The sequence below is a fragment of the Danio rerio genome, chromosome 4 (genome assembly GCF_052040795.2).
Source record: "Danio rerio strain M-AB ecotype USA chromosome 4, GRCz13ab, whole genome shotgun sequence".
Classification (NCBI taxonomy): Eukaryota; Metazoa; Chordata; class Actinopteri; order Cypriniformes; family Danionidae; genus Danio; species Danio rerio.
In genome coordinates, this window is record NC_141024.2 from 5,308,321 (window position 1) to 5,331,854 (window position 23,534).

A 23,534-nucleotide genomic window follows, 5' to 3' on the forward strand; every position below is an offset into this window, starting at 1 on the left:
TGTTGCAGTTTCAGCAATAATTAATATAAATAAAAACGTATATATTTTAATAAATAACATCAAAGCTCCTACGCCATTTTATTCCATAAAAAAACGTTTTTTTTTACACTGGAAACTTATTCCTCTTATTCCAATTTTTTATTTATTTTTTTGACATTTTCAATATTACTGATGTTCTGTTGATTTTTCATATACAAAATAATTTTAAGCTCGAGTTTTACCATTGTATGCAAGTGGTGCATCAGTGAAATACACACAATTCAACACAATTGTTTAGTCACCTTAACTCATATTTTTATATAAGAAAACCATACGATTAATAAAATGAATGCAATTTATACATCATGAACTATTTTTGCTCAAATTTTAAATGTTATAATATAGAAATATATTACATTTGTTATGCTATTGTTACTAGTTTGCTAATTATTTTGCAGATATTAAAACAAATGACTCAATTAGGACTTCCCCAGTTGAATTTTAGTCTATAAAGATCTATTTAGATGCTTGTGTTAAGATGCAATTAAATCAAACAATGACTATATTAATAAATACATACATATATTTATATATATATATATATATATATATATATATTTATCAAACATTATTCTCTGCATGGTGTCATTATCTCGGGAGATTTCTTTGTTGTTGGAAAGAAAGATCAAGAAAGTAAAAGAGTGAGCTGATTTGCGCCATATATTTAGACATTTAATTTATTAAATGGTGTCAGATATTATATGAAACATGATATGAAGGAACTTATATAAAAGTGCGGTTTATGACTTCATTAGTATCCAAATAATTAATCCACCAAAGCAAAAGTGCAGCTTGTCCTCCGCTCCACAAGGCGGCGAGAGCGGGTTTCACCTTTAATCTGACACCTCTCAATGACGGAGGACATGACGCTTGATGAAAACAACAACACATGCAGATCCTGCAGAATAAGTACAATAATGACACTTAAACAGCTCATTTTCCTGCTCATCTGCACATTAATCTGACAGGCAGACCGGTAAAATGGAGGAATCCAGCATGTCAACGCGATTCACCTCTGAGTAAGTGAATTTATCCTGTCAACAGTGATCTGGAGATATTACCTGCCACTTTTACTGTGGTATTTACATCAGAATGAGCCACACGCTCATATTAGAGCATCAATATTAGTCTGTGTTGATATTGCAGTACTGTAGCAGCTCAGTAGATTCATGTTTGCTGGAGTTTGTTGTCTCTGTAAATCTCTTGTTGTGATGTTTTGTAGTTCTGACAGAATAAGAGTCCTCAGTCTGGGTTTAGTGGACAGAAATTGACTTTAATGATGGAAATCTGCACATGTTATTAACACACACACACAGCAGACAAGCATCAAACACACTTACTGAAGGAGGGAAATAGTGTTTTTGTTTCTGTTCAGTGTTTATATGTCAGTTCTGTGGCCTGTAAGAGTCATTTAATTAAAGCATCATCAGAAGTAAACAGAGAACAACAGTAGATGAATAACAGTGACTGATGGAGCATTACTGAAATATACCATCTCTCTGTCTGATGTTGCATGTTTTATATGGGACATTAACAGAGGCATTTCTGAATTATCATTGACTTTAAGACATGTAGTGAGTCTAGTAATGTCTAAATGTCTCTACAGAATAACTGATGTGTTGTGGAGTGTACAGCAGAGCTGTGTGTGTGTGTGTGGACAGACTGACAAATCTATTAGATTAGCAAGTGTGTAATGCAGAAATATCTCCACAGGAGGGCGAAAATCTGAAATGAATTCAGTCAGATTTGCAGTGGTGTAATTCACCAACATCACCACACGAGGGCGAACATTTTAAATTCATTACATTAATACAGGTGTAATAGACCTTTTTCACAGCGGAATTGAACACCGGAAGCGCCCTTCGAAGCAGTGTATCGATATTTCCGGGTTCGCTATGAGTCGCAGAGACATGACAGCCTCGGGACAGCGGATGACTTTCTCACGGTCAACTTTGCCATAATTTGGACAAGAAAATGTTGTTCGGTGAATGTGTAAAACTGCCTTAATAAAACAACTTTTAAAAGATGATACCGATTTGCAGAGTTTGTGCAGAAAACGTGTCTTACCGTTTGCGTTTGCAACATCAGGTTCCAGTAAGGTGCACAGCCAACAGCATAAAATCTGCTCATTCAAGCCATTCGTAAACTAGATTAACCTGGCTATTTAACATCCAGCAGGATGAGTTTAATGTCAGTAGTCCCGTCTGTAAACTGTGCTAACCCCCTCCTTCCTTTTTATTCAGAGTCAGATATAGTGAATGGCGAGGTAAGTTAGCTATACAGGCGAGTTGCTATCGGTTAATACATTACAGGTTGTTTAATGCTCGTGAGGTTTTCTCAAGTCTGGAAACACATTAGCTCCTACTCGTGGATAATATTCATTTTTATTATTTATTTAAAGAACAGAAAATAACATTTTACAATACAAAAATGTACATACCAGGGGGTAATTATAAATAAAATACAAATAATCAAAATGTAATATAACATAATAATGAAATACATTGTAGAGTTCACACATTTTAAAGTGGGTCGAGTTTCTTGTTTAGAGAGTTGATACTGGTATTGTACAAGCATATTTCAGTCATCAATACCTTAAAATCTGGTTTCATATTAGTAAATTTATATTTATGAATGTACAATTTTGTTAACAACATAAGCAAATTAAATAAATAAAACTATTTTCCCTCTAGATTAGGATAATCAAGTAAAGCCCAAATGTACATTTATCCATAATGAAAGAGGTTGAACACAAAAGAATCGTTATTTATACATTTTGCAACTCACCCCATAAGCTGACTATGTACAATGCCAAAATAAGTGTAAAACTGTCTCCTCATATTCGTTACAAAAATACAATTTACATCAATCCCACTTTTAAATTTTTGCAAACAATGTTTTGCTGGATAAAACCTGTGGATGAGTTTATAGGATATTTTAATTCTATTTCTAACATGATATTTCTGTGGTAACAGCCACACTTTTCTTCAATTCACCCTTTAATAAAGACATATAATAAAATTTAATATAAGGTACAGTAATGATTTCTTTTTGGAAAAGAGTATGAATAGCTCTATCACTACTCTTGGTATTTAGTGAAACAAAATTTGCCGACATAAGATTTAGTAATATCAAAAGATGAAGCATCAGAAGGATGGTCTTATTAATACCTCTAAATAACATAAATGAATAACATGTCTCTGCAGGAATTGAACCAATAACAGTTGAAAACTTGCTGGGTTTTGTAATATTTTGATTTTGTAATAAAGGACTTCATTGTAAGAAAAGTTTACCATCTTTATTATATAACTGACTAAACAAATAATTTTGCTGTCAAACCAATTAAAAAAAAAGAGATTTGCATTTGTATGAACTGTCTATTATTCCAAAATAACAACAATGTAGGGATAAATCATGCTTATAGATTAATGACCATGATGAGCACTTGTTTGTGGAAGGCAGATAGTTTAACTGGAGTTTTGTCTATATTATAATTACTCATGAAAATAAACCATAGACCACCAGTCTTTAATGAAACATGATAATCTCTGCTTTGAAGTGCATACAGCATACGAGCGTACTCCCACATATAACTTGAAACGGCATTCAACCCCCTTAAATATTGTCATCCATGATTTTCCCTGTCCTTCGTCTTTCGGGAGATCGTGGTCATTAAAGTAAGAGTGTCGTTTTTGAGTTGGAGCAGCTGGGAACGCGGCAATCACAGCGATGAGATGACCCTGCCATTCTTTCTTGCTCCGTCGCATTGAAACCGGATGTTGTGGTACACTGCTTCGCTTACCGGAACCAGGAAGTGTGAAAAAGGCCAATTCAGAAATATCTCCACAGGAGGGCGCAATATTTCCTACATATGTAATATTTGTGTATTTGTCTATTGTTAGATCAGATATTCAGTGTGTGTAATAATGTGTGTATTTGTGTGTCGACTCTACAGGATCAGTGACGTGTTGTGGACTGTAAGCCTGTTGAACAGAAGCAGAGACGTGTGGACAGACACTGACTGTACTGATGATGATCATCTGCTGCTGCACAGGTGATGTAGATCATGTGTGTGATTGTGTGTGTGTTTGTCTTGCACATGTCGGTTACCATCATTTGCTTTGTGGAGGGTCACTCCTCTAGAAAGTAAATGATGGTAACCGAAACGGGTGGGGAAGGGACGAAGGTCCAGAATTTTTATACAGTTCATTTTAAATTTTTTGCCAGGCTGTAAAGTATAACCCCTGCTGGACACGGCTCCGGAAGCTCCAGGGGGAGACCGAACTGGTATCCCCCCTTCTTCAGGCGCGCCTCACACTCACACATATCACACATATCACAGAGTTCTGGCTGGGACCGATACCAGCAACCCCTGAAGCAGTGGGGCAGCGCTCTTACCACAGAGCCACAGATCTCCATGTCTGAACACTTGCTGGAACTGATGTTGAACTGCTGACCTGTGTGTGAGCTGATTCAATAAAACAAGAATATATGTCAGATCTGAACCCTTGTCTTTATGAGTTTCTTCCTCAGAGAACTTGTGTTTATTGACTCACCCATCATGAGTATCACACCAGCGTCCATCATCAGGATGGTGAATATAATGAGCTGGAGTTGGACATTAGCCACAGTGAGGATTGAACCCGGGTCTTCTTGATTAAAGCCCAACACTTTATGACCTGAGCCACCAAGTCTGATGTTGGAGGAGTTATCTGAATGGGGTTTTATCACTAATTTCATCACGACCAAGGTTTGACATATATTTTTTGTCTTTAGTCTCACAAAACAACCATGTCCAAAATCAAGCCCTGTGGTTCAGTGGATGAGCGTTCATCTCTCGTACAGAACTCTGAAGGATCGAATCCCTTTACTGCTGGAACAAGATACAAGTCAGATGTGAACTCTTGTCTTTATGAGTCTCTTCCTCAGAGAACTTGTGTTTATTCACTCAATCATCATGGGTTTCACATCATCATCCAACTTGAGCTCATTATTTTCACCATCAGCTTCCATCATCAGGGCAGGACACTGATGGTGAATATAATAAGCTCAAGCTGGACATTAGCCATAGTGAGATTTGAACCCGGGCCTCTTTGATTAAAGTTCAACACTTTATGACCTGAGCCACTGAGTCTGGAGTGAGGAGCTGGTGTTTGAATGGAGCTTTATATATGTCCTGATTTTGACTGCTGTTTGAGATCATTTTCTTTGTAATTTGGCTCACAAAAAACATGTTCCAAATTGAAGTCCTGTGGCTCAGTGGATGAGTGTTTGACTGCCGTACAGAATACTGTAGGATCCAATCTCACACTCGCTAAAAATTACATCCTGTCTTTCTCAAAACTCTCAATAAAACCAATTTTAAGAAGTCTGATTAATCTGTCTCAGTGGCTCAAGTCATATAACAATGTGCTTTCATGCAGGAGACCTGGGTTCAAATCCCTCTATTGCTTACTTTACTGTCATTTGCTGGAATTCAGTCAGACAAAGTGGCCCAAACAAAAGGAAAGTCATGATGGGCTAGTGGATGAACACACAGTCAATGTGAACGAGACTACAGTAGAGGCTTGGGTACGAAACTCACTACACTGTGTGGATCAAACCACAGGAACTGCTGAAAGGAAAGTTATCAGTGAGAAACACTTTAGTTTTTGGCTCAGCAGTAAAGAGCAGTAACAGGGACTCAGATTTGAACCCAGGTATGCTGTGAGAACTTCACATCTCAGGCTGTGTGCTCTGACCACTACACCATCAGCACACACACAAACACACACTTCTTTCTCCAGTGTGAGGATCACAACATTTACACATTTTTAAAAAAAATAAATAAATAAACCAAATAATTTATATAAAATAATAATATAAATAAAATCACAATATAAATCATTCAAAATACATTCAAACTACATCATATGCTAATATATTATTTTATTTCATTGTTCAAAATGTAAAAAACCTGCTTATTCTTCAGTCAAACACATCAACCATATGTTAAATGATCTTACAGCTGTTTGTGGGGCTTTAAATGTCACTAAACACAATTAAACACTGTAAATATCATCATTTACCTCTAAAGTCTCCTCATACTGTACTGATGACTCTACACCAAATCTGGCCAATCAAATGCTTTCTACAGAAAGTCCCTCCCCCAACATACACGCGACAGAGCAGCAGCACAACAAACACACTTTCTGGACTCTCTACTGGAAATATGAGCTCATAAATACCTTTACTGGAGCTGTGAATCCGCCTGGATGTGGAGGAGTGTGTGGAGGAGCGTCAGAAAGAGGAAAGATGTGCAGCAGAAACACAACAGACACACGTGTGTATCTTCACTGCTGCAGAGGAGGAGAGAGAGCAATGCCTGAACACAAACACTACAGCAACATCACTACAAACAAACCCACCGAAACAAAGTCACTTACAGGTGAGTCGCGTTACTCTCCATTTCTGCACTTTGTGTCGCTTTTCTTCACTGTCGGGCTGTAATATGTGCTGTTGACTGACATTATGTTACTGAGCTGTCATCTGCTGGAGCTCAACTTGACGCCAGTAAAACGGTGTACCTGTGATGATCTGTGGCGCTGTTGTCAAAGGTGTTCAGGCTAAAAGAGCAGCTCGCTGATGCCGCCTAGTGGAGCGGATGGAAACTGCGCTTTAATGCCTCTTGCTGAGTTCACAAGATTTTTTTTCATCCACTCGTTGTGTTTTCATACAGCAACAGAAATACTTATAATTCTAAACTTGATGAATGGCTTACTACAATATATGATCTTTTAAAAAGCAGCCAGTCATCTTTATAAGGCCTTTATGATCATATTTCTGTTGGTCAATTAAATCTGTAAGTAATGAAAACATTCTGCATCCCCGATATAAGAGCTCGTCAGATAAATTAAATGTGTTTATTGATGAGAGGTGCATTAATTACATACAGGCTAAAAGACGATCTGGAGTGAAGAACATCATAGTGAGAAAGTCACAAGCTAAAATGTTCAATATTTATGTTTTGCAATTCATTTATTGATATTTGATGTCAAGTCTGTAGTCATCAGCTTTTGGGAATTGTTTTATGTTACATTTATATTGGTTTGATATTTCCACAATGTTAATCGATAATTTTTCCTGAGTTTCTGCATAAAAAGAGCTAAAATAATCCCTTATGAATGATCAGATGTTTGAGTTTAAGCTTTAAAAGGTGAAAAGTGGTTAAACACACACACACACACGTTGTTAGGAGGGAAATTAACAGGTGAGACGAAAACGACTGGTGTGTCCGATTAAGAGAAGCCTCCGAGCTGAAGATTCAGTAAGATTAAGAGAATTTACTGAAGATAGTTTGCCGTTCTGTGACACTCGCATAGAGTTTGCTGGCCGATCTCGCTGCCTTACAATAACAAAAACACAGCAATTATACTGTGTATAATAAATCTACAGAATCATCCCAATCAATCTAAAATGATCAATTCTGTACACACAGAGCCGTTCAAGTCATCTGGTGAAATTGTACTCTTATCACAGTATAAATCACAGAAAACTAAACATCAGATTGTGACATATTTCCAATACCGTGCCGCTCTACAGGGAACGACCTGTTTCATCCTCAAGGCTGTTTCTTGTACTCTCAGCCGTCTAATCGGAAACTGGTTGAATACTGGTGTAATCTACATCCTGACTGGCAGCTGCTGCTACACAGAAAGTCTCTCCTGCACACAAAGAAAATGACTTTAAACAGAATTAACACAGAAAACGTAACACAGAAAACGGTAAATAACTCAGGAAACAATTGTTTCCAATCCATCAGGAATCCAGTTCTGCTCAAGAGCTCTCCATGACCTCTGACCTGGCTTGGTAGATCCTGAAAACAGAGATTTGACAGACACAGACGCTTCAACTGAACACATCACTACATTATGTCATGTTTAACTTCATTCACAGATCAAAATCATGTCAAAGATTAAAAACTGATTCAAATAATCATAATAATAGAGTCAACAAGAACAGATTTTGATCTTTCCTGGAACAGATGAAGACAGAAAACGACTCGCTTCAACAGGAAGCAGATCTGTGCTCACGATGACCTCAGTTTACTCAAGCTTCGCTGTCATTTGAAGATCCCCATAAAAACTGTGTAATATTTAGCATTTGATGATAAGTCTCTATTTAATAATAATTATTTTTTTAGTTTAGACCTCAAGACTTTCTGCTTCCTTTTACACATTAAAATGTTTCTGGTTGTCAGCATCAGTGGAGGAAAATACACAGAACTACAGCTGCGCCACAGGAAGGTGAAATCTCAGTGCTTTACATTTGCTGTGCTGAAGTTCAGGAAAAACATTAGCACAATCTTTCAAATCAACTAAACTGCAAAGGTGTAATTCAGAAATATCTCCACAGGAGGGCGACATGTTTAAATTCATACTATTAGATTTGCAGTGGTGTCATTCACCAAAATCACCACACGAGGGCGAACATTTAGAATTCATCAAATTCGCAGTGGTGTAATTCAGAAATATCTCCACAGGAGGGAGAAACTTTCCTTATTTTAGAGCGGCAGCAGTGCAGTCCACAAAAATCCCCACAAGAGGGCGAATATTTTAAATTCAGTAGATTCAAGATTTGCAAAAGTGTAGTTCGGAGAAATCTCCACAGGAGGGCGCAATATTTGATACATATGTAATATTTGTCTATTTGTCTATTGTTAGATCAGATATTCAGTGTGTGTAATAATGTGTGTATCGACTCTACAGGATCAGTGACGTGTTGTGGACTGTAAGCCTGTTGAACAGAAGCAGAGATGTGTGGAAAGACACTGACTGTACTGATGATGATCATCTGCTGCTGCACAGGTGATGTAGATCATGTGTGTGATTGTGTGTTTGTCTTGCACATGTCGGTTACCATCATTTGCTTTGTGGAGGGTCACTCCTCTACAAAGTAAATGATGGTAACCGAAACGGGTGGGGAAGGGACGAAGGTCCAGAATTTTTATACAGTTCATTTTAAATTTTTTGGCAGGCTGTAAAGTATAACCCCTGCTGGACACGGCTCCGGAAGCTCCAGGGGGAGACCGAACTGGTATCACCCCTTCTTCAGGCGCGCCTCACATTCACTCACCATTCACACATATCGCAGAGTTCTGGCTGGCATCGAACCAGCAACCCCTGAAGCCGTGGGGCAGCGCTCTTACCACAGAGCCACAGATCTCCATGTCTGAACACCTGCTGGAACTGATGTTGGACTGCTGACCTGTGTGTGAGCTGATTCAATAAAACAAGAATATATGTCAGATCTGAACCCTTGTCTTTATGAGTCTCTTCCTCAGAGAACTTGTGTTTATTTACTCATCAACCATCATTAGTTTCACATCAGCGTCCATCATCTTGATGAACATAATGAACTCAGTGGGACATTAGTCATTGTGAGGTTTGAACCCGGATCTCCTGGATTAAAGCTCAATACTTTAAGACCTGAGCCACTGAGTCTGGACAGGGAAGGAGAGGTCTGATTGGGGCTTTATCACTATTCTCATACCGACCAAGGTTTGACGCATGTTTCTTTGTAATTTGGGCCACAAAAAACCTTTGAGCAAATGTCAAGCTCTGTGGCTCAAAGGATGAGCGTTCGCCTGCTATTTAGAAGTGTGAAGGATCGAATCTCATTTCTACCAAATCGAGATACAAGTCAGATTTGAACTCTTGTCTTTATGAGTCTCTTCCTCAGAGAACTTGTGTTTATTTACCCATCATGGGTTTCATTCCATCATCAGGGGCTCCTGGTCAGTATAATGAGGTCAAGATGGACATTAGCCATAGTGAGGTTTGAACCCGGGTCTCCTTGATTAAAGATCAATAGTTTATGATTTGAGCCACTGAGTCTAGATGGTGAACAATGTGTCTGAATGAGGCTTTATCACTGTTTTCATCATGAACAAGGTTCGATAAATATATCTTTGTAATTTGGCTCACAAAACAACGACTGCCTGATGTCAAGCCCTGTGGTTCAGTGGATGAGCCTCCGCCTGACATACAGGAGACATGGGTTCAAATCCCACTATTGCTTACTTTACTTTCGGTTGCTGGAATTCAATCAAACAGTGTGGCCCAAACAGCAGCTGACAGACTGAAAGCCATGATGGGCTAGTGGATGAACACAAGATTGCGGTGGACAAGGTAACGACAGATGCCTGGGTACGAAACCCACCTCAATGTCTGGCTCACACCATTGCAAGTGCAAGGTAATTAGAGTGCGAACACACACATAAAATTACTATGTTGTTTTTCTGATTATCTCAGCAGTAAAAAGCAGCAGCAGTGCTTGGATTTGAACCCAGGTATGCTGTGACAGCTTCAGATGTCATGCTGCGTGCTCTGACCACTACACCATCACCACACACATAAAACCCCCATTTCTTTCTCCAATGGGAGGATAACCACATTCTACACATTTTGAAAAAAAAAAACTAAATAAACACAAATAATTCATATCAAATGTAAATTATTTTAAATAAATGTAAACTGCATCATATGTGAATATATTATTATATTTCACTATTCAAAATGTGACAAACATGCTTATTCTTCAATTAGACACATGAACATGTTTCAAATTATCTTACAGCTGCTTGTGGGGCTTTAAATGTCACTAAACACAATTAAACACTGTAAATATCATCATTTACCTCAAAAGTCTCCTCATACTGTACTGATGACTCTACACCAAATCTGGCCAATCACATGCTCTCTACAGAAAGTCCCTCCCCCAACATACACGCGACAGAGCAGCAGCACAACAAACACACTTTCTGGACTCTCTACTGGAAATATGAGCTCATAAATACCTTTACTGGAGCTGTGAATCCGCCTGGATGTGGAGGAGTGTGTGGAGGAGCGTCAGCTGTTGAGCGCAGGTCAAAGATCTGCAGCAGAAACACAACAAACACACGTGTGTATCTTCACTGCTGCAGAGGAGAGAGAGAGAGAGCAATGCCTGAACACAAACACTACAGCAACATCACTACAAACTAAACCAACAGAACAAAGTCACTTACAGGTGAGTCGCGTTACTCTCCATTTCTGCACTTTGTGTCGCTTTTCTTCGCTGTCGGGCTGTAATATGTGCTGTTGACTGACATTATGAGTCTGGCACTGAGCTGTCATCTGCTACTGGAGCTCAACTTGACGCCAGTAAAGCGGTGTAACTGTGTTGATCTGGTGTCGTTGTTGTCAAAGGTGTTCAGACTAAAAGAGCAGCTCGCTGATGCCGCCTAGTGGAGCGAATGGGATCTGCGCTTTAATGCACATACAAATACCGCCCCTCACAATGACGTCATTTGCTTCATTGAGTGCAGCGTCTGACATTGTAAGTCTGATATATGCAGTCTCAGCTTGCAAATCCAAGTCTGCATGCAGATACTATTGGAGAAAGACTGATCAAATATGCCTCTTGCAGAATTCACAAGATTTTTTACATCCCCTCATTGCGTTTTCATTCAGCAACAGAAATACTCATAATTTAAAACTTATTGAACGGCTTAATACAATATAGGATTAAAAATAAAGCAGCCAGTCATCTTTATACGGCATTTAGTAAAGGAAATGTGTTCATATTTTTGTTGGTAAAATTATCATTTGTGTCTGCGTCAATTAAATCTGTAAGCAATGAAATCATTCTGCATCCCCAATATAAGAGCTCGTCAAACAAGTTCTATGTGTCTTTATTGATGAGTGGCGCATTAATTACCTACAGGCTAATATTCAGGTTTCACATTACATTCGTATTGGTTTGATATTTCCACATTGCTAATCAAGCATTTGTGCTGAAGTTCAATATAAAGTGAGCACAAATAATGACCCATGAATGATTAGATGATTGAGTGTATGCTTCAATAATTATTTTGACATTGTTAGGAGGGAAATGAACAGTTGAGACCAAAACGACTGCTGTGTCAGATCAAGAGAAGACTCTGAGCCGCAGATTAAATAAAATTAAGAGAATTTACGGGAGATAGTTTGTGGTTCTGCAGCAGGAGGGCTTCACACTGGCATTGAGTTCGCTGGCCGATCTCCCTGCCTTACACTAAGACAGAAAATCTCTCCTGCATACAAAGAAAATTACTTTACAGAGAATTTACACATAAAATAGAAAAACTCAGGAATCAGTTGTTTTAATCCACCAGGAATCCAGTTCCCCTCGAGAGCTCTCCATGACCTCTGACCTGGCTTGGTAGATGGGCCATTCTTCAACTACAGGCACTTTTAGCCTTGTGAAGTTGAGTAAAAAAACTTGTTCAAAATGAACGTAACATAGCCTCATAAGTTTAAACACTTTGTCTAGTTTTAAGATCTGTAAGAGGACAAACTTAGATAAGAAGAGAAACATTTTCTCCATCGTGTACTGAACAAATGTCAATTCCAGCACATCTCAATATACAGCTTATATTTCTAAATGACATAAATGATGGCAGTCAAACATTGTCTAAGATCATTTTTGTTTCTAGTTTAACCAAATATTTCCACAATATCAATAATAGTTATACATTTGTCAGTGAAATAAATTAGTTGTGTGCTGAATTGTACACCTGTCACACTCTAAAACTTAATATAATTTGGTTGAGAGCTTATTAGAAAATAAATAAACTGCATTTGTATATGAAATAGAGCATGAAATCATACATTGTGATTACACTTTAATGTGTGATGAGAACTTTTTAAATGTTTTTAATAATGTGTGTGGTGATGGAAATGACATTTCAACAGTTTATTATGAAAATAATGAAAAATAGCTTCACCGATTAACTTTGAATTGATACAAGCCTTTCATGTATACAAAACACTCTTATTTACCGTCATTTTGTTTTGGTTTTAAATTTTTTTAAGTAGCTTTGATTGTTAGTTTGACAAAAAAGAGAAATTTGAACAAAATTATATATATGTTTGGATATTTGATCAAAGGACATAAAAGTGCTCGTAGTTGAAGAATTACCCAGATCCTGAAAACAGAGATTTGACAGAAACAGACGCTTCAGCTGAACACATCACTACATTAGGTCATGTTTAACTTCATTCCCTGATGAAAATCATGTCAAAGATTAAAACCTGATTCAAATAATCATAATAATAGAGTCAACAAGAACAGATTTTGATCTTTCCTGGAACAGATGAAGACAGAAAACGACTTGCTTCAATAGGAAGCAGATCTGTGCTCACGATGACCTCAGTTTACTCAAGCTTCGCTGTCATTTGAAGATCCCCATAAAAACTGTAATATTTAGCATTTGATGATAAGTCTCTATTTAATAATATTTTTTTTAGTTTAGACCTCAAGACTTTCTGCTTCCTTTTACACATTAAAATGTTTCTGGTTGTCAGCATCAGTGGAGGAAAATACACAGAACTACAGCTGCGCCACAGGAAGGTGAAATCTCAGTGCTTTACATTTGCTGTGCTAAAGTTCAGGAAAAACATTAGCACAATCTTTCAAATCAACTGAACTGCAAAGGTGTAATTCAGAAATATCTCCACAGGAGGGCGACATGTTTAAATTCATACTATTAGATTTGCAGTGGTGTCATTCACCAAAATCACCACACGAGGGCGAACATTTAGAATTCATCAAATTCGCAGTGGTGTAATTCAGAAATATCTCCACAGGAGGGAGAAACTTTCCTTATTTTAAAACAGCAGCAGTGCAGTTCACAAAAATCCCCACAAGAGGGCGAATATTTTAAATTCAGTAAATTCAAGATTTGCAAAAGTGTAGTTCAGAGAAATCTCCACAGGAGGGCGCAATATTTGATACATATGTAATATTTGTCTATTTGTCTATTGTTAGATCAGATATTCAGCGTGTGTAATCTTGTGTTTATTTGTGTGTCGACTCTACAGGATCAGTGAAGTGTTGTGGACTGTAAGCCTGTTGAGCAGAAGCAGAGACGTGTGGACAGACACTGACTGTACTGATGATGATCATCTGCTGCTGCACAGGTGATGTAGATCATGTGTGTGATTGTGTGTGTGTTTGTCTTGCACATGTCGGTTACCATCATTTGCTTTGTGGAGGGTCACTCCTCTACAAAGTAAATGATGGTAACCGAAACGGGTGGGGAAGGGACGCAGGTCCAGAATTTTTATACAGTTCATTTTAAATTTTTTGGCAGGCTGTAAAGTATAACCCCTGCTGGACACGGCTCCGGAAGCTCCAGGGGGAGACCGAACTGGTATCCCCCCTTCTTCAGGCGCGCCTCACACTCACTCACCATTCACACATATCGCAGAGTTCTGGCTGGGACCGATACCAGCAACCCCTGAAGCCGTGGGGCAGCGCTCTTACCACAGAGCCACAGATCTCCATGTCTGAACACTTGCTGGAACTGATGTTGGACTGCTGACCTGTGTGTGAGCTGATTCAATAAAACAAGAATATATGTCAGATCTGAACTCTTGTCTTTATGAGTCTCTTCCTCAGAGAACTTGTGTTTATTCACTCATCAACCATCATTAGTTTCACATCAGTGTCCATCATCTTGATGAACATAATGAACTCAGTGGGACATTAGCCATGGTGAGGTTTGAACCCGGGTCTCCTAGATTAAAGCTCAATACGTTAAGACCTGAGCCACTGAGTCTGGACAGTGAAGGAGAGGTCAGATTGGGGCTTTATCACTATTCTCATACCGACCAAGGTTTGACGCATGTTTCTTTGTAATTTGGGCCACAAAAAACCGTTTGGCAAATGTCAAACCCTGTGGCTCAAAGGATGAGCGTTCGCCTGCTATTTAGAAGTTTGAAGGATCGAATCTCATTTCTACCGAATCGAGATACAAGTCAGATTTGAACTCTTGTCTTTATGAGTCTCTTCCTCAGAGAACTTGTGTTTATTCACCCATCATGGGTTTCGTTCCATCATCAGGGGCTCCTGGTCAGTATAATGAGGTTCAGATGGACATCAGCCATAGTGAGGTTTGAACCCGGGTCTCCTTGATTAAAGATCAATAGTTTATGACTTGAGCCACTGAGTCTAGATGGTGAACAATGTGTCTGAATGAGGCTTTATCACTGTTTTCATCATGAACAAGGTTTGACAAATATTTCTTTGTAATTTGGCTCACAAAACAACTATTGCCTGATGTCAAGCCCTGTGGTTCAGTGGATGAGCCTCCGCCTGACATACAGGAGACATGGGTTCAAATCCCACTATTGCTTACTTTACTTTCGGTTGCTGGAATTCAATCAAACAGTGTGACCCAAACAGCAGCTGACAGACTGAAAGCCATGATGGGCTAGTGGATGAACACAAGATTGTGGTGGACAAGGTAACGACAGAGGCCTGGGTACGAAACCCACCTCGATGTCTGGCTCACACCGCTGCAAGTGCAAGGTAATTAGAGTGGGAACACACACATAAAATTACTATGTTGTTTTTCTGATTATCACAGCAGTAAAAAGCAGCAGCAGTGCTTGGATTTGAACCCAGGTATGCTGTGACAGTTTCAGATGTTATGCTGTGTGCTCTGACCACTACACCATCACCACACACATAAACCCACATTTCTTTCTCCAATGGGAGGATAACCACATTCTACACATTTTGAAAAAAAAAACTAAATAAACACAAATAATTCATATCAAATGTAAATTATTTTAAATAAATGTAAACTGCATCATATGCGAATATATTATTATATTTCACTATTCAAAATGTGACAAACATGCTTATTATTCAATCAGACACATGAACATGTTTCAAATGATCTTACAGCTGCTGGTGGGGCTTTAAATGTCACTAAACACAATTAAACACTGTAAATATCATCATTTACCTCAAAAGTCTCCTCATACTGTACTGATGACTCTACACCAAATCTGGCCAATCACATGCTCTCTACAGAAAGTCCCTCCCCCAACATACACGCGACAGAGCAGCAGCACAACAAACACACTTTCTGGACTCTCTACTGGAAATATGAGCTCATAAATACCTTTACTGGAGCTGTGAATCCGCCTGGATGTGAGGGAGTGTGTGGAGGAGCGTCAGCTGTTGAGCGCAGGTCAAAGATCTGCAGCAGAAACACAACAAACACACGTGTGTATCTTCACTGCTGCAGAGGAGAGAGAGAGAGAGCAATGACTGAACACAAACACTACAGCAACATCACTACAAACTAAACCAACAGAACAAAGTCACTTACAGGTGAGTCGCGTTACTCTCCATTTCTGCACTTGGTGTCGCTTTTCTTCGCTGTCGGGCTGTAATATCTGCTGTTGACTGACATTATGAGTCTGGCACTGAGCTGTCATCTGCTACTGGAGCTCAACTTGACGCCAGTAAAGCGGTGTAACTGTGTTGATCTGGTGTCGTTGTTGTCAAAGGTGTTCAGACTAAAAGAGCAGCTCGCTGATGCCGCCTAGTGGAGCGAATGGGATCTGCGCTTTAATGCACATACAAACCCCGCCCCTCACAATGACGTCATTTGCTTCATTGAGTGCAGCGTCTGACATTGTAAGTCTGATATATGCAGTCTCAGCTTGCAAATCCAAGTCTGCATGCAGATACTATTGGAGAAAGACTGACCAAATATGCCTCTTGCAGAATTCACAAGATTTTTTACATCCGCTCATTGCGTTTTCATTCAGCAACAGAAATACTCATAATTTAAAACTTATTGAACGGCTTAATACAATATAGGATTAAAAATAAAGCAGCCAGTCATCTTTATAAGGCATTTAGTAAAGGAAATGTGTTCATATTTTTGTTGGTAAAATTATCATTTGTGTCTGCGTCAATTAAATCTGTAAGCAATGAAATCATTCTGCATCCCCAATATAAGAGCTCGTCAAACAAGTTCTATGTGTCTTTATTGATGAGTGGCGCATTAATTACCTACAGGCTAATATTCAGGTTTCACATTACATTCGTATTGGTTTGATATTTCCACATTGCTAATCAAGCATTTGTGCTGAAGTTCAATATAAAGTGAGCACAAATAATGACCCATGAATGATTAGATGATTGAGTGTATGCTTCAATAATTATTTTGACATTGTTAGGAGGGAAATGAACAGTTGAGACCAAAATGACTGCTGTGTCAGATCAAGAGAAGACTCTGAGCCGCAGATTAAATAAAATTAAGAGAATTCACTGGAGATAGTTTGTGGTTCTGCAGCAGGAGGGCTTCACACTGGCATTGAGTTTGCTGGCCGATCTCCCTGCCTTACACTAAGACAGAAAATCTCTCCTGCATACAAAGAAAATTACTTTACAGAGAATTTACACATAAAATAGAAAAACTCAGCAATCAGTTGTTTTAATCCACCAGGAATCCAGTTCCCCTCGAGAGCTCTCCATGACCTCTGACCTGGCTTGGTAGATGGGCCATTCTTCAACTACGAGCACTTTTAGCCTTGTGAAGTTGAGTAAAAAAACTTGTTCAAAATGAACGTAACATAGCCTCATAAGTTTAAACACTTTGTCTAGTTTTAAGATCTGTAAGAGGACAAACTTAGATAAGAAGAGAAACATTTTCTCCATCGTGAACTGAACAAATGTCAATTCCAGCACATCTTAATATACAGCTTATATTTCTAAATGACATAAATGATGGCAGTCAAACAATGTCTAAGATCATTTTTGTTTCTAGTTTAACCAAATATTTCCACAATATCAATAATAGTTATACATTTGTCAGTGAAATAAATTAGTTGTGTGCTGAATTGTACACCTGTCACACTCTAAAACTTAATATAATTTGGTTAAGAGCTTATTAGAAAATAAATAAACTGCATTTGTATATGAAATAGAGCATGAACTCATACATTGTGATTACACTTTAATGTGTGATGAGAACTTTTTAAATGTTTTTAATAATGTGTGTGGTGATGGAAATGACATTTCAACAGTTTATTATGAAAATAATGAAAAATAGCTTCACCGATTAACTTTGAATTGATACAAGCCTTTCATGTATACAAAACACTCTTATTTACCGTCATTTTGTTTTGGTTTTACATTTTTTTAAGTAGGTTTGATTGTTAGTTTGACAAGGAAAGAGGAATTTGAACAAAATTATATATATGTTTGGATATTTGATCAAAGGACATAAAAGTGCTCGTAGTTGAAGAATTACCCAGATCCTGAAAATAGAGATTTGACAGACACAGACGCTTCAGCTGAACACATCACTACATTAGGTCATGTTTAACTTCAGTCACTGATCAAAATCATGTCAAAGATTAAAAACTGATTCAAATAATCATAATAATAAAGTCAACAAGAACAGATTTTGATCTTTCCTGGAACAGATGAAGACAGAAAACGACTCGCTTCAACAGGAAGCAGATCTGTGCTCACGATGACCTCAGTTTACTCAAGCTTCGCTGTCATTTGAAGATCCCCATAAAAACTGTAATATTTAGCATTTGATGATAAGTCTCTATTTAATAATATTTTTTTTAGTTTAGACCTCAAGACTTTCTGCTTCCTTTTACACATTAAAATGTTTCTGGTTGTCAGCATCAGTGGAGGAAAATACACAGAACTACAGCTGCGCCACAGGAAGGTGAAATCTCAGTGCTTTACATTTGCTGTGCTGAAGTTCAGGAAAAACATTAGCACAATCTTTCAAATCAACTGAACTGCAAAGGTGTAATTCAGAAATATCTCCACAGCAGGGCGACATGTTTAAATTCATACTATTAGATTTGCAGTGGTGTCATTCACCAAAATCACTACACTAGGGCGAACATTTAGAATTCATCAAATTCGCAGTGGTGTAATTCAGAAATATCTCCACAGGAGGGAGAAACTTTCCTTATTTTAGAGCGGCAGCAGTGCAGTTCACAAAAATCCCCACAAGAGGGCGAATATTTTAAATTCAGTAGATTCAAGATTTGAAAAAAATGTAGTTCAGAGAAATCTCCACAGGAGGGCGCAATATTTGATACGTATGTAATATTTGTATATTTGTCTATTGTTAGATCAGCTATTCAGTGTGTGTAATAATGTGTGTATTTGTGTGTCGACTCTACAGGATCAGTGACGTGTTGTGGACTGTAAGCCTGTTGAACAGAAGCAGAGACGTGTGGACAGACACTGACTGTACTGATGATGATCATCTGCTGCAGCACAGGTGATGTAGATCATGTGTGTGATTGTGTGTGTGTTTGTCTTGCACATGTCGGTTACCATCATTTGCTTTGTGGAGGGTCACTCCTCTACAAAGTAAATGATGGTAACCGAAACGGGTGGGGAAGGGACGAAGGTCCAGAATTTTTATACAGTTCATTTTAAATTTTTTGCCAGGCTGTAAAGTATAACCCCTGCTGGACACGGCTCCGGAAGCTCCAGGGGGAGACCGAACTGGTATCCCCCCTTCTTCAGGCGCGCCTCACACTCACTCACCATTCACACATATCGCAGAGTTCTGGCTGGCCTTGAACCAGCAACCCCTGAAACCGTGGGGCAGCGCTCTTACCACAGAGCCACAGATCTCCATGTCTGAACACCTGCTGGAACTGATGTTGGACTGCTGACCTGTGTGTGAGCTGATTCAATAAAACAAGAATATATGTCAGATCTGAACCCTTGTCTTTATGAGTCTCTTCCTCAGAGAACTTGTGTTTATTTACTCATCAACCATCATTAGTTTCACATCAGCGTCCATCATCTTGATGAACATAATGAACTCAGTGGGACATTAGCCATGGTGAGGTTTGAACCCGGGTCTCCTAGATTACAGCTCAATACTTTAAGACCTGAGCCACTGAGTCTGGACAGGGAAGGAGAGGTCAGATTGGGGCTTTATCACTATTCTCATATCGACCAAGGTTTGACGCATGTTTCTTTGTAATTTGGGCCACAAAAAACCTTTTGGCAAATGTCAAACCCTGTGGCTCAAAGGATGAGCGTTCGCCTACTATTTAGAAGTTTGAAGGATCGAATCTCATTTCTACCAAATCGAAATACAAGTCAGATTTGAACTCTTGTCTTTATGAGTCTCTTCCTCAGAGAACTTGTGTTTATTCACCCATCATGGGTTTCATTCCATCATCAGGGGCTCCTGGTCAGTATAATGAGGTCAAGATGGACATTAGCCATAGTGAGGTTTGAACCCGGGTCTCCTTGATTAAAGATTAATAGTTTATGACTTGAGCCACTGAGTCTAGATGGTGAACAATGTGTCTGAATGAGGCTTTATCACTGTTTTCATCATGAACAAGGTTTGACAAATATTTCTTTGTAATTTGGCTCACAAAACAACGACTGCCTGATGTCAAGCCCTGTGGTTCAGTGGATGAGCCTCCGCCTGACATACAGGAGACATGGGTTCAAATCCCACTATTGCTTACTTTACTTTCGGTTACTGGAATTCAATCAGACAGTGTGACCCAAACAGCAGCTGACAGACTGAAAGCCATGATAGGCTAGTGGATGAACACAAGATTGCGGTGGACAAGGTAACGACAGAGGCCTGGGTTCGAAACCCATCTCGATGTCTGGCTCACACCACTGCAAGCGCAAGGTAATTAGAGTGGGAACACACACATAAAATAACTATGTTGTTTTTCTGATTATCACAGCAGTAAAAAGCAGCAGCAGTGCTTGGATTTGAACCCAGGTATGCTGTGACAGGTTCAGATGTCATGCTGTGAGCTCTGACCACTACACCATCACCACACACATAAACCCACATTTCTTTCTCCAATGGGAGGATAACCACAATCTACACATTTTGAAAAAAAAAAAAAACTAAATAAACACAAATAATTCATATCAAATGTAAGTTATTTTAAATAAATGTAAACTGCATCATATGCGAATATATTATTATATTTCACTATTCAAAATGTGACAAACATGCTTATTCTTCAATCAGACACATGAACATGTTTCAAATGATCTTACAGCTGTTTGTGGGGCTTTAAATGTTACCAAACACAATTAAACACTGTAAATATCATCATTTACTTCTAAAGTCTCCTCATACTGTACTGATGACTCTACACCAAATCTGGCCAATCAGATGCTTTCTACAGAAAGTCCCTCCCCCAACATACACGCGACAGAGCAGCAGCACAACAAACACACTTTCTGGACTCTCTACTGGAAATATGAGCTCATAAATACCTTTACTGGAGCTGTGAATCCGCCTGGATGTGGAGGAGTGTGTGGAGGAGCGTCAGAAAGGGGAAAGATGTGCAGCAGAAACACAACAGACACACGTGTGTATTTTCACTGCTGCAGAGGAGGAGAGAGAGCAATGCCTGAACACAAACACTACAACAACATCACTACAAACAAACCCACCGAAACAAAGTCACTTACAGGTGAGTCGCGTTACTCTCCATTTCTGCACTTTGTGTCGCTTTTCTTCACTGTCGGGCTGTAATATGTGCTGTTGACTGACATTATGAGTCTGGCACTGAGCTGTCATCTGCTACTGGAGCTCAACTTGACGCCAGTAAAACGGTGTACCTGTGTTGATCTGTGGCGCTGTTGTCAAAGGTGTTCAGGCTAAAAGAGCAGCTCGCTGATGCCGTCTAGTGGAGCGAATGGAAACTGCGCTTTAATGCCTCTTGCTGAGTTCACAAGATTTTTTTCATCCACTCGTTGTGTTTTCATACAGCAACAGAAATACTTATAATTCTAAACTTAATGAATGGCTTACTACAATATATAATCTTTTAAAAAGCAGCCAGTCATCTTTATAAGGCATTTATGATCATATTTCTGTTGATCAATTAAATCTGTAAGTAATGAAAACATTCTGCATCCCCAATATAAGAGCTCGTCAGATAAATTAAATGTGTTTATTGATAAGAGATGCATTAATTACATACAGGCTAAATGACGATCTGGATTGAAGAACATCATAGTGAGAAAGTCACAAGCTAACATGTTCAATATTTATGTTTTGCACTTCATTTATCGATATTTGATGTCAAGTCTGTAGTCATCAGCTTTTGGGAATTGTTTTATGTTATATTTATATTGGTTTGATATTTCCACAATGTTAATCAATAATTTGTCCTGAATTTCTGTATAAAAAGAGCTAAAATAATCCCTTATGAATGATCAGATGTTTGAGTTTATGCTTTAAAAGGTGAAAAGTGGTTAAACACACACACACACACACACACACACACACACACACACACACACACACACACACACACACACACACACACACACACACACACACACATGTTGTTAGGAGGGAAACTAACAGGTGAGACCAAAAAGAAAACTGAATTGTGCAGAATTCAGAAATATCTTCACAGGAGGGAAAAACTTTCAGCATTTTAAAACAGCAGCAGTGCAGTCCACAAAAATCCCCACAAGAGGGCGAATATTTTAAATTCAGTAAATTCACGATTCGCAAAAGTGTAGTTCAGAGAAATCTCCACAAGAGGGCGCAATATTTCCTACATATGTAATATTTGTCTATTTGTCTATTGTTAGCTCAGATATTCAGTGTGTGTAATAATGTGTGTATTTGTGTGTCGACTCTACAGGATCAGTGACGTGTTGTGGACTGTAAGCCTGTTGAACAGAAGCAGAGACGTGTGGACAGACACTGACTGTACTGATGATGATCATCTGCTGCTGCACAGGTGATGTAGATCATGTGTATGATTGTGTGTGTGTTTGTCTTGCACATGTCGGTTACCATCATTTGCTTTGTGGAGGGTCACTCCTCTAGAAAGTAAATGATGGTAACCGAAACGGGAAGGGACGAAGGTCCAGAATTTTTATACAGTTCATTTTAAATTTTTTGGCAGGCTGTAAAGTATAACCCCTGCTGGACACGGCTCCGGAAGCTCCAGGGGGAGACCGAACTGGTATCCCCCCTTCTTCAGGCGCGCCTCACACTCACTCACCATTCACACATATCGCAGAGTTCTGGCTGGGACCGATACCAGCAACCCCTGAAGCCGTGGGGCAGCGCTCTTACCACAGAGCCACAGATCTCCATGTCTGAACACTTGCTGGAACTGATGTTTGACTGCTGACCTGTGACTTCACAATAAAGAATTGAATAAAAATAAACTTGTGTTGACTCAATCTTCTGAAGTGGGGTTTGAACCCAGATCAACTGTGATGGATGAGATCAGATATGATGAGCTCTTACCACTGAGCCACAGATCTCTTGTCTGAACACCTGCAGGAGTTCATGTTTGACTCTTTACCTGTAGATGAGCTGCGATTTCATTATAAATATGTTAAAGATCCCTCATACTCTGAGGAGGGATTTGATCTCAGGTCCTCTGTGAAGGTTCAGAGCTCATACCATGTGCTCTGACCACTGGACCATCATCAGCCACACTAATGCAGGAGCTTCTGGTTAAGACAAGCACATTTTTAGATGTCAAATAGAAAAAAAATAATAAAAATAAGGAGGAAAACACGATAAAATAAGATTTAAACATCAGAATGTAGAAATAAACACAGAAATGTCCAAATATAAATGATTACAATCAGAATCTAACAGTTTTTAGGAT

General features: G+C 38.8%; 4 long non-coding RNA genes across 5 annotated transcripts; 2 read left to right on the plus strand and 2 right to left on the minus strand.

The window, feature by feature from the left end:
• Window positions 1–892: 892 nt before the first annotated feature.
• On the plus strand, window positions 893–14,474 carry LOC110439413 (uncharacterized). 2 transcript variants are annotated; one of them, XR_015942177.1, is made up of 8 exons: window positions 893–1,856; window positions 3,865–4,093; window positions 4,267–6,466; window positions 8,787–8,885; window positions 9,055–10,208; window positions 10,332–11,088; window positions 13,923–14,021; window positions 14,195–14,474. It is a non-coding gene; the product is annotated as an uncharacterized LOC110439413 (long non-coding RNA). The 2 variants fall into 2 exon arrangements; XR_015942178.1 differs by lacking the exons at window positions 3,865–4,093; window positions 4,267–6,466; window positions 8,787–8,885; window positions 9,055–10,208; window positions 10,332–11,088 and having other exon boundaries at window positions 893–1,058.
• On the minus strand, window positions 4,536–11,304 carry LOC103910383 (uncharacterized). The gene is made up of 7 exons (XR_015942180.1): window positions 11,087–11,304; window positions 10,877–10,954; window positions 9,154–9,296; window positions 7,606–7,742; window positions 6,465–6,670; window positions 6,267–6,377; window positions 4,536–4,909 (listed from the first exon to the last, which is right to left on the minus strand). It is a non-coding gene; the product is annotated as an uncharacterized LOC103910383 (long non-coding RNA).
• Window positions 11,645–16,443, minus strand: LOC137487307 (uncharacterized). The gene is made up of 4 exons (XR_015482526.2): window positions 16,226–16,443; window positions 16,016–16,135; window positions 12,116–14,437; window positions 11,645–11,854 (listed from the first exon to the last, which is right to left on the minus strand). It is a non-coding gene; the product is annotated as an uncharacterized LOC137487307 (long non-coding RNA).
• LOC110439416 (uncharacterized) lies at window positions 15,934–23,082 on the plus strand. Its single transcript, XR_015482522.2, has 5 exons — window positions 15,934–16,227; window positions 19,064–19,162; window positions 19,336–21,359; window positions 22,548–22,646; window positions 22,815–23,082. It is a non-coding gene; the product is annotated as an uncharacterized LOC110439416 (long non-coding RNA).
• Window positions 23,083–23,534: the final 452 nt, after the last annotated feature.